At 31.6% G+C, this 16,964-nt stretch overlaps 1 non-coding gene across 1 annotated transcript; it reads right to left on the bottom strand.

The window, feature by feature from the left end:
• Positions 1–12,882: 12,882 nt before the first annotated feature.
• On the bottom strand, positions 12,883–12,989 carry LOC126003014 (U6 spliceosomal RNA). Its single transcript, XR_007493561.1, has one exon. It is a non-coding gene; the product is annotated as a U6 spliceosomal RNA (small nuclear RNA).
• Between the last annotated feature and the right edge of the window lie 3,975 nt (positions 12,990–16,964).

The following is a 16,964-nucleotide window of genomic DNA, read 5'->3' as shown; positions in this document are numbered from 1 at the left end:
GTTTATAGTTTAAAATCTAAGAGCATTAATATCCATTATTGTAAACATTCTAAAAATGGATTCTGAGCCTGAGTAAATAAATAATATCAACAATAAAAGCATGCCATCTTACAAATATCATCATAAATGATGAAAAATACTGATTCGATAGCACTGCTGTATTATCTCAATAATTTACACTGAAAGAATAACTACTAAAACTTTATATTTTATTATTTATTCACATGAAAGAAAATAAACAATTTAGATGCAACATGTATATCAACATTGTCCATAATTTAATGGTATAAATATTTTATCTGAGAAAATATTTAGTTTGTATTGTTTAAATAATTTTAAATATGGACTGTTATTCTTTATATTTTATATCTTAACACTTATATATTATTAAATATTCAAGCTGCAATATTTTACTAACAAATAATATTGCCATTACTTTTTCGTGAATAATTTTTATAACTTTGCCATTATAATTATTTCTCCAATATTAACATAACTTTTTTAGAAAGAGTAATGTTTGTAATTTAGTGCATGCTATTTAGAGTTCTAACTTATCTACACAAACGTATATTTTAATTACTAAATGATTTAACTGGTACAGCACTGGTTGGCCTCCCAGTATATGTTCTTTAATCACTTCACATTGTAAAAGTCCTACTTTAATTCCTTTAAGTTCAGGTATTCACTTTCCAAATAGTTTGTTGGGTGTTGTTGGAAAGAGATGGATTCCAGAGAAGTTGGGACCTTAGATATAAGAACAAAAAAATGGCATAAATCAAATGAATCAAAATTTCTGATGTGAATGTATACAGAAGAAATACTTAGGAGATATTTCAGACATAAAGCAACAAGTTTAAAGATAAAAGTCAAATGCTTAAAATGGGAAAACCAACTTGATTTCTAGGAAACATAATTGAACCACTAAATTAACCCTTAGTTTGTTAAAATAAAAATTAATATCCTCATTAACACTGAACCACAAAGCATCTTAAAAGATATGTTTGTATTTTATGTACATCTCTGTAACTTAGAAGATATAAGTTGGTAATCATTGGGCATATTTTATTTCTATCAGTGTTAAAAATATAGAAAGTCTCTCTTCAAAAAAATTTATTTCATGGGAAAAATGTGCTCCTCTGAAGAATCAGCAAATCTAGCAAGATTTGGCCCGAAAGTTGACCTACCAACTGTCATTAATGGCATTAATAGAATACTAACTGCCAGTTTTACAGAGTATCTGTGCTCTGTTCTTTATTTCACTAGGCCCACTCTTACCTGGATTTTTGTAATTTATATTATATATAAACTTACCTAATGAATATCTGTGAAAAACCTTACTGAGTTTTATTCAGGTGATTTTTATCTCACTGCTCTCTTAACTATAACTTTTAAAAATTTGCATGAAATAATTTTATACATATGAAAATTCTGTTTGAGATATATTTAATTTTAGAAAAATATTCTATAACAATTTCAGATATATAGCAATGAAATGAGCTTTGCAAACCATTTGTGATTCCACAGTTTTTTTTCTCCCTCTCTTCTTTTTTTTTTAATTTTATTTTTGGACCACACCCTGTGACGCTCAGGGGTTACTCCTGGCTATGCGCTCAGAAATCGTTCCTGGCTCAAGAGACCACATGGGATGCTGGAGGACTGAACCAAGGTGCCTTCTAGATCGGCCACGTGCAAGGCAAATGCCCTACTCTTGTGCTATCTCTCTGGCCCCTTTCCCTCTCTTCTTGACACTTTTAGTTTCCTCAGAGTTTCTAAAAAAAATTAAGACTAATTTTCCAATACATTCTGGATGTTTAAAACCTGGAAGTTTCCATAGTCAGTGGGGATTTATTTAAATATTTCATATATGTTTATTCACCATAGAAACTAATGGACCTAGACTTACTATTCTGCAATGGAGGCTGGCACAAAGTTTTATGGGTGGGGAAGGGGAGGCTGTTGTATGTTTTGAGCAGATAATTCAAGGACCCTGCTTGAAATCATATAATTAATAAAATTAATGACTCATAAACTATGCTTCAGTGATGAATGCATTCACATAACCTATGTATTATAGTTTTTGTAAGGCATTTCTTATAGTTAAAATAAAAATGATTAAGGGGCCATCTTCCCTGCCAAAAAATGGCCCAGTTCTGCCACACTGCTCCAGAGAAAAATAATGAATGCCCATACCAAAAGTTTAGTATGGGTTGATATTTTTGTGGCATTCTCAAAAGGGGAGGAAATTCTCCTTTCTGCTTGAACTACAGAAGTCCAATGCCATCCCCAATATTTCCCTCCAAAGAAATGGCTCAGTTCTTCAACTTAACCTTATCAAACTTCCAAGCCACTTAATATGTTTTAGGTCTATAAATCTTGGACTGCATGGCTGCAAGAATCCACGTGACACCACAATATCATGTATTATCAATTTAGTAGTCTCACAGGATATCTGATGGGAAAGTTACTTTAGTTACCTAACTTTAGTTAGGTTTGCCTCAGTGAGCCTAACCAAGCAGTATGGAAGTTTCAACAACCACTAAGCTACAGCCTAGTTAATCCATAGACACTGACTTTAGTAATACCATGGAGATCTATAAAAAGCATTTCAAATTGATCTATGTTGATCTAATATTAAATAATTCTAGCTGTGTTTGTGTTGTAACAAGCAATATGAAGTAAGTTTGTTTGTGTCTGCATGGAAGCAGGCTATTGTGGTGGGTGGGTAACTGGGGATACAGATAAACAGATGGTCACACTGGTGGTGGGATAACGTTTCAACATTTAATGCCTGAAATAACAGTATTATGAACAACTTGGTAAATCATAGTATTATAATAAAAATTAGAAAAAAAAAAACAACTGAAGAAAAACACCTCTTTCCAGAAAAATATATCATACTAGTCTATGAGATTTATATAACTTTAAGTGTAAATTTGGCAAGCACTACAGATAAGAAAATGAGAAAGCAAGATATATTATTGCTATGAAATAGCAAATATGAGAGATATCTGGAAAGAATTTTTGAGATTTTTCCTCAAGATATCAAAGTCATTATCTTCAGAAGACTGAAGATGACTATGGCTATAGCTTTATTTTGGAAAAATCCGGAAGCAAAAAGCACATCTATACACAGTCCACAGAGGTCACATATATGAAGACACAAGGACTATTGAGTAGACCAAGCTATAAGAGTTCCTCAAAAAGCATTTTGGGAATAGTGAAACCTGACATTTATGACTAAAGTTCTAATCAAAGGGGCATTGACAGTCACCTGTAGTCTCATTTCCCAGACAAGATTGTGAGTTCAGATATAATTTAGGATGCCAGTAAGAGGTCTCCTGGCTCACCTAATTCTCTGATGAGAATTTTAGAGGAACTTTTAATCATATAACTTGGTAAATGGTGCATAATAAGAACTAGGGATGGGTAGGAGTGAGAGTTTTTTTTTTTATACAAAATGTTCTCTACAAAGCAACTTATCTGCAGTATATCCAAAAATGTAGTATGTTTTTTATTTCATTTTTTCTCTCAAATACTAGCATTTCATCTTTAGCAAGACTATAGTTTAATGTTATTCTCCTTTTATTATTTGAAGAATTCTCCTATTATTTGAAGAATATTATTTCTACCTTCACTGAAAATATTCTTCAGGAGGCTCCCCCTTGACAACAATGTTTGCCCAAAAATGAGCCCTAAAGAGGCTCATTAATGTACCCCAGAATAATGTTATAATGTGGCAATATTTAACTCTTAATAAATCATATTAATAATAAAAGATTTATGATTAAAATAATAGAAATTATATATCTTAATTTCCTTGATAAAATGCTTCCAGTTGTCATAAAGTGATTACTAAAATATACTAATTATATATATGACAGATAAAGGGCCACATTATTTCTATATCTCTGCCTAGGATTAACTGAACAAAGCTATGATAAAGTTGACCCCAAACTAATGTAATACTTCTAAAAATATTAATCGATAACTCAATCCTTTTATTTGCTGTCTCAGCATTTAGAAGTGATTTCAGAGAAATATAATTATAAATTGTCTTAGGAAATATCTTTTACAATGTGTAAGAATGACACAATGCTTTCCCTTAAAATAGTTTTTATTTATAAGCAGAAATATTCTAAACTCTATTTTACCTCATTGCATACCTTAGGATTGCAGAGATCAAGTTCTTATTTTCCCTTATTGTGTTCCTTTCTGTTGATAATGGATATGCTTCAATTTCACTCAAATTTTCAGAAAAAAAGTTAATAAGGTCTTACAGTTAATCCCCAAATCAAAAGGAAAGTGCTAATTAGCAGAAAAGTATCTAAGAGCTAAATTTAACTGTTACTTATTTCAAATGCTGTAAGTAAACATGCTGATTATTTTCCCTTGGCTCCAAGAATGTAAAAACAGGAGAAATTAATGGCATTTGCACTTCTATTTCAACTTCAGCATCTAATTTAATTCCATAATAAACATGTGGATGCAGAGTATATGAAAAATTCTAATGTTTAAGAAGGCAACTGACAATACTTAAAATAATAGGTTATAATTTCAGGACTTTTAATATTAAACTTAAGAAGGAAGGTTAGAAACAATATAAACAGAAAACTAACATTTCTGCAACTCTTTAGGAATTAATATGGTAAAAGAACTTAGGTGCCAGAGGAATAGTAGGGCAGTTGAGGCACTTACTTGCACATGGTTGACTTGGGTTCAATCCTTGGCAAATGAGATGGTCCCCCAAGCAACAACAGAGGAAAAAATAAAACCCTACCTTCAACAAAATAATTTAAAATGTTCCTGTTTGGTAAATTGAAAATAATTTATTAAAGTAGGGTATAATATTGAAATGATAAATTGGTGAAACTATCATTACAATATTGTAAATCAGTACATCAATAAAAAGTTTTATTTTAAAAATCAGTAATGAAGGGCTGGAGAGAGAATACAGTAGGCAGGGCACTTGCACGTGACCCACCTGGATTGGATCCCCATGCCCTGTTAAGAGTGATCCTGGAATACAAAATCAGGAATAAGTACTGAACACTGAACTGGCCCCAAATCACCCCGATTCCCCCAAATCAATAATAAATCAAATTTGAGCTATATAAAACACTTAATTGGGACAAGAGAGATAGTTTAAGCAGTTAGGGCATCCAGTTTTTAACCTAGGTACTAAATTACTCACTAATATTGCCACATGTGATTCTGAAAATCCCCAACACTATGTGGGTGGATGGTATCTAGCACTACAAATATAATGATCACTTTACAATTTGATTCTATACTTCTAATATTTTTTTGTTTTGGGGTCACACCTGAAGCATTCAGGGTTACTCCTGGCTCTGAATTACTGAATTTACTGAATTACTGAAATTACTCTTGGAAGTTCCCAGGAAACCATAAACGGATGCTGGAGATCAAACCTATGTCAACTGCATGCAAGTGCCTTAATCACTGTACTATTGCTCTGACTTTTTTTAAGCACCAGGAATCACATCAACATATTAATGCTTTTATTTAACCCTGCTAATTTTTTCATTATTATTATCATTTTAAAAAGAAAAAGAAAGTCTAGGGAGAAATAGTAATTTAGCTTAATGTCATTTAATTTGGTAAGCTGTAATTTTTACCCAGAAATAATAAAGTATTTTAACCAGTTTCTAGGGAAAAGTATATTCATGTAACAGAATCAAATATCATTTTTGTAATTTTGTTAAGTCAGTATAGAAAATACAGTATAGTGAGACAAATTTATTCTTTTATTGATAGATATAAACCATCAATGTTAAACATATATTAAAGTCAGAAATAAGCAACTAAAATGCCATTTTAAATTTTCAAAGCTTACTTACATGGAAGCAAGTATGAGGAGTTCATTTGGTAGAGGACTAACTCTGTTGTGTCTATATTCATGGTATCTCTCAAATACGTAATAAGTAAAATCACAAGAAAATATGGCTAATTGATAACTTGTCTCACTACAGAATGTTTTAAACTAATTTCTTGGAAATAAAATCCTTTGAGATATATTAATTTCAATAAGATAATGTACCTAAATCTCTGGAAGAAATGCTATTACCATGTATTAAGATACTCCATTTGTATTTTTATCATGTTTACTACTAATTCTAAAATTTAAGGATCCTTGGAGAAGAGGAGATTACTGGATTCTCAATTTGTGAATTCAGGATTAGATACTTTTAATGATACCAAAACTATATTAGCCAAAACACTTAATAACTACACCATACTTTACTAACATGCAAATAATATTTAGACACAACGCTATTATAAAACAGTGAGATTACATATTAAAGCACTTCAAGCTTGAAACATAGTAACATCTATATAAATATTAATACTAATACCCTTGCCCCCCTTATATATCTTAGAACATGCATACAAGATATGAATGGCTAATAAATAGTCAAAAATAAATAATAAATGTATTTTACAGTCCAGGTAAATCAACTGCACACACTAGGCAATTAAGACAAACTCATGCAAGAGGTATGCATGCATCCATTTGAATGAATGTTTTTCTTCCAAGAGAAAGATAACCAAAAGTGGAATTGCTGGGTCATATGACAGCTTGATTCTGAGTTTACTGAGAATCCCACATACTGTTTTCCATAGGGGTTGAACCAGACAATATTACCACCAGCAGTGGATGAGAGTTTTATTTTCACCACATCTCATTAACACATTATTCCCAGTATTTTTGGTATGTGCCATCCTCACTGGTATAAGATGATATGTCATTGTCATCTTGATATGAATTTACCTAATTATAAGAGATATGAGCATTTTATTATGTGCCTGTTGGGCATCTGTTGATCTTCCTCAGATAGGTGTCTTTTCATTTCCTCTCTCCACCTTTATGGGAATTTTAGATTTTAAGGGACTAATTTTTATGAGTACTTTGTATAACCTAGATATCAACCCTTTATCTGATGTGTTCAGTGAAAACATTTTTTCACTCAGCTGTATTTTAGTTATATATTATATATATAATTTTAGTTATAAATAGTATATATAGTTATATATATAGTTATATAGAGTATTTTAGTTATATTTTAGCCCATATTTCTTTTGCCATACAGAAACTTTTTAGTTTGATATAGTCCTATTTGTTTAGATTTGATTCTGTAGCCTTTGCAATTGGCATTATGTCATTTAAGACTCCTTTGAGATCTTGGTCTTAGAGCATTCTGCCAATATTTTTCTCAAAGTACTTTATAGATTCAGGTCTGGTCTCAAGGTCTTTGAATTTAATTTTGTGTCATGTGTGAGACATAGATGCAACTTTAATTTCATGCCTGTGGTTATCCAGTTGTCTTAAAACCATTTGTTGAAGAAGTTGTCTTCTTTTATGTTCCTGGCTACTTTGCAAAAAATTTATTTCACTACATACATGAGGGTTTATCACTGAACATTCTATCTGACCCATTTATCCAAAAGTCTGTTTTGTTTGAATACCATGTTAATTTGATTATAATGGCTTTGTAGTACAACTTCAAGTTAAGTAATGAAGTGCATCCCAATTTTTTGTTTTTCAATGATTTTGACTATCAAGATTCATTTATGATTCCACACAAGCTTTATAATTGACTCTTTTAAATCCTTGAAGAATTTCTGAATCTGGGTAGGGATTGCACTGAACCTATGCAGTAGTTTATGTAAGATGGTCATTTTGATAATATTGATTCTTCCCATCTATGAATATGGAATGTTTTTTCTATTTCTTAGGTCTTCTTCAATTTCTCAAGTTCTCAATGTCTATTTTTGTCTCTAATTACTTTATTCATGTTCAATGCATTTTGGTCTGATATAAATATGGCTGTTCAGTTACTTTTTCAGTACCATGTATAATTCTTTTCCATCCTTTTACTCTGAGCCTATTCTGATCCTGAGATTTTAGATGTGTTTTCTGTAAGCAGTCAATGGATGGGTTTTTGTTTTTCCAATCCAACTCTCCACTCTATGCTTTTTAATGGGAGAGTTTAGTCCATTGACAGTTAAGGATACTATTAAAAAAAGAATTGTTTCTATAATTAATTATTTGGTATATTTAAGTGGCCTTTGAGTAGTTCATTTAATCTATTATGAATGTCTCCAGTTCTTTTTATTTAAGAATGCTTTTATTCTTTCTTCTCATATAAATGAAAGGTTTGCTAGGTAGTAAACTCTAGTTGGAAAAATTCTTTCATTCAGTAATTTGAATATGTAATTCCACTTATTTCTTGCCTGAACTGTTTCATATATGATATCTGATGTAATTCTCATGTTCTTTCCTTTGTAGGGAAGCTTTATCTTCTCCCTGCTGCTTTAAAAAGAACTCTCTTTGTTTTGTTTTGTTTTTTTCTGCCATTTTGATTCCTATATATCTTGGTGCTGTTCAGTTTGATTTTGTTTTATATACATTTTTGGCCTCTTCAATTTGCACAGCTCCCTTCTCTAGAAATTGGGGAAGTTCTCTTTTACTTTTTCCACTACTTGTTCTTTCCCCCATTTCTCTTTTCCTCACTTTCTGGTATTCCTATAATTTAGAGATTATTTATCTTGTCTTTGTTCAATAAATATCTTACATTTTCTTTCATCCTTTTATCTGTCTTTTCTTTTTCTACTGCCTTCTCAAAGCTACAATTAATTATTCTTCCAGCACATCTATATAGTTCTCCTCCTACTATGTATTGCTAGTATGTTCTTTAGCTCCTTCAATTCCATTTGTATGCAATTTCGTCTTCTGAAAGAGTTCTTTGAGATGATTGAATTTTTCATCTACTGATTGATTAAATTCATGGGCTACCTCTTTCTTAATTTCTGGTGCCAATGCATTGGGTGTTGATTTAGGTCCTCATCAAACAGACTCAAACATTTGTATGGGCCTGTAGATTGACCTACATTTTTCCTATCAGTGACTCCAATTGAGTTCTTTATTTTCCCATTGTTCTTTTCATTTAACAGATATTCATGGTGGCATTTCAGGTTCCCCATTATTATAGAAAATAATCTGTTGGATTGTTTCTACCAAATGGTGGCTAATATTAAATTTAGGTTATTTTCTTTACCATGCAAGTTTGTTTAAGTATGCTAAGAAAATTCTTGATTAGTTATTCTGTTGGGTTAACTGAGTTTTGAAGCTGTATACTGTTTAAGAGACTAGAGATAGAAATGGTATTGTTCACCTACCAGGAAATAGGTAATATATTTTGGAATGTCTACATATTAAATATACATCAGATCTACCTGATTACTTCCTGATCAAAGGGTTTGTGTGGAGGGCAGTGGCACAGTTAAAAAAGCCCTGGGTCTCAAGTTATTAAGTTGGAGCATGCACTTTTCAAGTTTCCATTTTCTTACTAACAACCAACAGAGATATGTCCTTCATCTCACAAAGCATACATTCAATTATGTAAGAAATATAAAGGGTATATGCATTTACAAGATACACATGTTTCTTATGTTCAAAAATAAATCAGTGCTTTGAAGTAAGACAAAAATAAGAGAAAGAGGGGTTAATTATGTTAAACAGGTAGACACTTAAGCTGTACACTGCCCACCGGGGTCCAAGCCACTGAACAATATATGGTTACCCAAGCCTCACCAAAGTTATGCCTGAGCACAGGGACTATAAGGATAATATGTTTGAGACCTCAATATTCAACAGTGCCTATAATGATAATTATTTTGAGACCTCAATATTAACCAGTAGTAGCATGAAATTCTATGATCCATAAGTTGTAGAAAACAAACAAAATAAAGTCTCCCAAAACTCTCCCCAAACATAAAAGGAACTAGTAATAGTACGGCAGGTAGAGTGCTTGTCTTGAAATGGCCTACCAGGGTTTCATTCCATATGGTTTCCTGAGTACCACTAGGATTGGTCCCTGACTGATTATTTAGAAATAATTCCTGAGCACAGTTGGATCTAGCTCAAAATCAAAAGAAAAACTTTTCCTGGGACCATGATAAAAGATTCTGGGATCAGACAATTTAGTATACCCAGACACTGTAGTTGGTTTTATGGCAAGATGCTTCAGACCAGGACACCCTGATTTTTAGGCCAAAGTTTTTTTTTTCTTTTTCCCAATTTTTGCTGCACCTATGCATAAAACTACACTCCCCCCTTTTTTATATCTTTTAGATAGGGGTACCCACCTTTTTTCATAGACCCTTAGGACACGGATAACTTTGTTTTACCACATATTTCTGGATTTTTCTATAAAATTAAGAAGGAAGAAAAACAAAAGAAAGGATAGGGGTGAGGAGCCAAGTGGTCTCAGGTGCATTAGTAGAGATATAAAAGGACAGAACTAAATATCCAAGACAAATTTAATAACAATAGAATCAAGAGACCCAAACTTGAGAAATCTAAATTTTAAATGGCACTGTTATACTGGTAGACTGGGGAGCAAAGTATGGGGTAGGGTTACATTCTGGGTAAATGATGGAAGGAGGTTGACACTGGTGGTGGAATTGCCCCTGATTTATTGTATATCTGAAACTCAACTATAAAGGATTTTGTAAATTATGATGGTTCCAATAAAATTTAAAAAAATAAAATATTAAAAAAACTTCTGTAGAGAAAAATGACAACAAATAAATAAAATGCAACCTTGATGTAATGATTGATAAACACTCATGAATCTTAAGGAACTTTAAATTAGTAATCTTACTCTAGTTCAATCCACTTTATTGAACTGAAATTAGTAAAATAACATTGCTGAGAAATATAAAACTTCAGAAGACATTTTAAAATAATTTTTCACTTTCATCTGCAGCGAAATGAGCATTAAAAATATTTCACAAAGTTTATGAGCAGAATTATATAACCTAGTAATGAAATTCAAATGTCTCTGTTCATTAAGTTTCAACTGTTTCATAAATTTTGCATACACAGTTCAGTGGGGACTAATAATTATATTGCAATGTGAAAAAATGTTTATTAAGTATCAATATAAGGCAGCTAGGTGTATCCAATTACACCCATATAATGTGATTTTATAAAATGATTTTATTTCTATTTATTAGTTCACAGTCTAATTTTCCTGGATTTGATGGAGTTTGGCATATTTTCAAAATGAATTTTGAGTGATAAAAACACTTAAACATGCCAGGCTCTGAAAATTACAAACTGAATCTTGATGACATTGTGTTTATGTCTGTAACATAATCAATGCTCTTTGAGATTGTATAAAGAAATGTAAATTAATTTTAAGTATGTATGCTATATTTTTATTTGATTACATGTTTCATAATTCTATGCCATATTAAAGTTTTTATCATAGTAATAATTTGTTTTATAAATTACTAATACCTTTAAATTTTCAATCTAATTAAGTCAATTCCATAGAATAAAGTGTGCTGTTTGGTGAGAAAAATTGCAATTTCAATTTAGGTTTTTAAAGAAGTGAAATTTAACCCTAGTAGAATAATATACAAATGATAGTGTTTTAAAAAATTTGTACTTGGTGTACTGATCAATTACATTTATTGAAAACTGTGATTATTTATAAACAATTTTCTTTTAAGAAGTTCCTGCAACTTCATCTCATTCTGTAACAATCTTTTTCAGTTTTTATTACCTTAAATTATGGAGATTTATATAAACATTATATATAGTGTTAGAGAAATTTTTCAAATATTTTTTTCAAATATTAAACTCTATATAAATATTCTATATGCAAATAAACAGGATATGGTTTCATCATCATTAGTAAAATAATCATTCTCAATATTTCAAATTGTTTTCTTCTTTTCATCAACATGTTACTCTATGATTTAGACTGAATCAGTCAACTTCAGTTAAATGCAATCTACATAGTTCAGGCACTAGTCTTGAAATCTAATTCTCTGTTAAAGTTGTATTGAACACAGACATGTCTTTGGCTGATATAATATGTTCAAAAGAAAAATAACATAATATTAAAAGTCTAAAATATTATCTAACTAATCAGAGAAAAAAATTACCAATACCAGATTTAGTTTTACTATTTTTATTGATATGAATACTGATTGATATAAATATTGATATAAAATACTGTTTTTTTAATGTAAGTTTCAGGTTCTGTTTTGGAACTCATATACTTTCTATTCAAATTGGAAGTCTAATTTTCATATTCCATCATAAAATTAACTCTCTGATTTGTTTCACCTACACCTTCAGCATTTTTCCCCTCTGGTAAATACCATTCTGTTGTCAGAATTTAAGTGTGGTTTTACTTTATTTTATTTCTTTGCCTTGCTTCTTCATCTTCCACATATGATTGAAATAGTATAAAAAATTGTCTCTTTATGACATTTTACTTCACTTAATTTCCACAAGGTCTATTTGTGTGTCCATTCTAGTTGTTCATTTTAACAGTTGAATATTTTTCATTGAATATACCAGGTTTTTTTTACTTATCTATTGGTAGTCACTTGATTGTTTCTATATCATGATGTGAGTATTCCACAAATTTGAACATAAAGGTTCATAATTTTTTTTTTGTTTTTCAGGCCACACCCATTGTCAAATGTCAGGGGTTACTCCTGGCCAAGCGCTCAGAAATCGCCCCTGGCTTGGGGAGACCATATGGGACTCCAGGAATCGAACCGTGGTTCTTCCTTGGCTAGCGCCATCTCACCGGCCCCATGATTTTCTTTTTGGTTCATAATTTTTTTAAATTTGTTTTTAATGCACTCATGGGGTAAATACTCAAATTCAAATAGTTGGATAAAATGGTAGTTCTATTCTTAATTTTATAAAATATATACTTTATATTTTCCATATTCTTATTAATTTACATTCTTACAAATAGTGCACAGTGACTCACTTTTCCCCATAGAATCTCCAATACTTGTGATTACTTTTTTTTTTTTTTTTTTTTTTTTAAAAATATGGAACGCTTCACGAATTTGCGTGTCATCCTTGCGCAGGGGCCATGCTAATCTTCTCTGTATCGTTCCAATTTTAGTATATGTGCTGCCGAAGCGAGCACTTGTGATTACTTTTTATAATTTTTATAAGAACTATTATAACTTATGTGAATTGCTATATCTTTGTTATTTTAATTTGTAATAATTAATAATATAATTAATACTTAATATAATTAATAATATTGATCTTTAATAATGTTACAATGAATATCCTCTCATGTCTATGGGCTATTATATATACTTTGGTAAAATGTTTTATGTGTGTGTGGCAGGGGCAAGGAAAGTCGAACATAACCAGTGCTACTTAGGAGCTATTTCTATTCCATGCTCAAAGGAAAATAAGTGCTGAGGGTTGATCCAGAGTTCGCCGCATGCTAGGCGAGTGCACTAACCTCATTCTCTCTGGCTTCACATGAAATCCTCTGTCCAGTTTTTAATTGAGTTGCTTGGTTTTTGTTATTGTTGAATATATGAGTTGTTTCTATTTTTGGATTAGTAATGCCTTCTCAGATAAAAAAAATTTTCAAATAACTTTTATACAGTAGATGGTTACTTTACATGCAATGGTTACAATAACTTTCTACTTCGTCATATTCATTTTAGTTCTCTCCTGTAATCTTTTTTTCTGCATAATACAGGATAATTTTTTATTTTTGTCTGTATGTAAATTGCAAGTCTTTCATTGTTGTAGTTCAGGCATATCATGACAGTGAATTAGGGCCATTCCCACCAGTGTTAACCTCTCTCTACCAGAGTTCCCAGCATGCATCCCATAATCCTATACCTCCACCCTTAGCTCCCTGGTCTACCAAACGGGTCCATTTTGTTTTTAGCTTGTTATAGTTTGGGTCTCTTGATTCTATTGTCATTGACTTTGGCTTAGGTATTTGGTTCTGACCATTTCTTTTTTTCTATCCAATGCACCTGAGGCCAATTGGCCCCTAAGCCCCATTTTTTTTCTTTTTTTAATTTGTAGAAATATGAGGTAAAACAAAGTGATTCATGTTCCAAGGTTCTATGAAAAAAGTGGGAGCACTTACCTAGAAGATATAAAAGGGGGCAGGTATTTCCTTCCTTCCCCAATACTTACATTGCCTATACAAAGAAAAATGGTGGGTTAACACCAAGCCCTGCCACTGCACCACTTTTTCTGGTTTTGTTTTGCTTTATTTTTTTTTGTTTGTTTTTTTTATATTATTTCACTTCTCTTTTTTCTTCCACTTTTTTCTTTCTTTTTCACTTTTGTGGATATTATTCGGTGATTTTTTTTCTTTCTATTTTAGTAGTTGATACCAAGTTTTTTTTCTTCTCTTTTCCTTAACCTTTTTATCTCCAACAGAATAGCATAACTTGAATCATTCAGCCTCATAAATTGAGGGGGGGGGAAGAATGATACCAGGACCAGTCATATGAACATGTAGTGTAAATAAAAAATGACCAGACTGGAACACCAAACAGAATAGATACCCAACCTATAACAAGCTGTAAGGTGGAGACCAGTTACACTAGGATTCTGGGGGGTAAAGGAGGGATATGTGGGAGATAAGCTGGGAACAGGAGTGGAGGGAGGACAACATTGGTGGTGGGAAAGTCCTTCATTCATTGTCACTATGTACTGTAAATAATTCTGTGTAATGAACTTCAGTCACAATTAAAAAAAGTAAAAAATAAATAAATAAATAAATAAAGGGGGGCGGGTGTGGCAGAGTATTATTTTTCTTTTTGCATAGGCGCAGTAAATGTTGGGGAAAATTAGAAAGGAAATACCCTTGGCCTAAAAGAAGCTGGGTGTATCTACACATTAAGCATACTATCATAAGATGAACTACAGGCTCAGGGAATGTTAATTGTCCAACCCCAAGTTCTTTCTTTATGGTCCCAGGAAAAGTTCTATTCAGTAGCAGTTGTCAGACTTCTGTAATCAGTCAGTCTTCTGTAATTAGCAAACTTTTTTTTTGCAGATCCTAGATCAAAGCTGGGGTGTCATGGAGCTCTTCTGATTTCATCTCACCGTTAGTTGGTGAGGTTGGGAAACCTGCCCTTAGAGCAATTTGTTGCTGCTCCCTCCTTTCTCCTGTAACAAGCTAGATACAGAAGGGACCAATTATACTAGCAGCTGGGGGGGGGGGGACAAAAGAGGGGCAATATAGGATGTATACTGGGAACAGGGGTGGAGGGAGGACAACATTGGTGGTGGGAATGCCCCTGATTAAATGTCACTATTACCTAAAATACTACTGTGAATGATTTGTAATCCACTGGTCAAAATAAAAACTATTAATAAAAAGTGCTTTATTAAGCCTGTACCAACACTTAATTTTTTACATGAATTCCCTTTCTTGATATTAGATCAAGCTTCTTTATCTAGCAACAGACAAAAGAAAAGTTGTAAGTACAGACATGAAATAAAGGTGCCATTGGGGTACAATTTTCAAGCCATTTTCTACATGTTTCTTTTTAAATAGCTACAATTTTTCCTTTTTCATATTTTAAATATTCTTCACATATATCTTGCTCATAGATGTATCTTATCGTTACTAAATGATCCTTTCTTCAATGCCTGTATTCATTTCCCTATTTTATTACATTCATATCTTCGAATCTTATACATCCTTCACAGTTTGTTCTAGTTCTACCTCCTCTTCATACAACCCCAAAGCTAATCATTCGTACATCCTAGGATGTAATGTTGCACTGGCCTTTAAGATATTGTTTACAAATTAAAAAAAAATTATTAACTTAAAATTTTCAAAAATAGAATACATTATTTCTGGTGTCCAAAATTTAGTGATTTCTCAGTAAGAATAAATATTCATAGTATTTTCTAGTATACATGAGTAACTTTTCAACTATCTAATTTCTTCTTGTTCAGAAAATGATGCTTGTACATACTCCCAAAGCCTGAAAAAATCTAGGAATATGAATTATGAAAGAAAACTGCTAGAGAATAAAATACTATAGGCAGTTGTAGTTCAAAAAATGTCCACTTTTATGCTTTATCTCAATTTGTCATTTGATGAACATTAGATTGAAATGGTATATTTCATGTTTAGTAAGTTTTTGTCATTGACAGAATATTCATTCAATATGTCTTAATATTCACTATGTCTCAAAATCTAGATCAATATTTTAAGTCATATCATTTTTCTGATACTAATCTTAACCAAAATTTTATTGCAAACAACTTAAAACTAATTTTAATATGAATTTAAATATATTTATATATAACCTTTAAACAGGATATATGTGTATATAATATATATAAACACTTGGGAATACTTTTCAAGACAACAATAAAAAAAAAGTTAAGAATTTAAAAACTTAAAAAAAAAATACAAAGGCTAGGAATGCTTACAGGACTAGAGTGCCTGTCTTGCAAGTGGAAGCCTCAGGTTCAATCCCTATCACATACGGCCTCTCAATCATCACTGAGAGCAACGCCAAGTACTTTCAATATGGCTCAAAACAAACAAAGCCATATAAATACATTTTGTAAAATCCTACCACCTTCACTATCTTTCCAAAAGAGATATTTTGAAAAAGTTTTCAAACTTCTTCAATGAATCTCAATGTATTTAGTCTAAATACTTGTAGTTTCAGGACTCCAAATTGCATAATGACCATAAAGAGAGAAAAACCCATGTCCTTGTGGGAGGGAAGAAGGTTCACTGGTGAGTCAAACACTGTTGGAATTATGTGTAGGGAAAACGAGCATTGTAAATTGCAGAACATCATACAATAAAAAACATTTTTAAGAGGAAAGAAAAAATAAAGCAAATTTCCATATGCTAGCCTAAAACACAGTAAGTAGCTCAAGCAAAAATATTAACAGGTCACATGTGCATCAAATTAGAATCTTGCCTACAATTAGGCAGCCTAGGAAAATATTTTGAAAGATTCATTGTGACTTAAAGGTATTAAATGTAGTCTACTTACATTGCAAACTACAAGTGCAAGTAGTAGTAATTATAATAGTGGTAACAGAATACAAAAGGTAGGAGCAGAACTTTTAGCTTCCATATGATAAATTTTTTTCA

Source organism: Suncus etruscus, chromosome 2 (assembly GCF_024139225.1).
Source record: "Suncus etruscus isolate mSunEtr1 chromosome 2, mSunEtr1.pri.cur, whole genome shotgun sequence".
Taxonomy (NCBI): domain Eukaryota; kingdom Metazoa; phylum Chordata; class Mammalia; order Eulipotyphla; family Soricidae; genus Suncus; species Suncus etruscus.
Note: the sequence above shows the minus strand (reverse complement) of the source record. Positions and strands in the feature narration are given on the sequence as shown.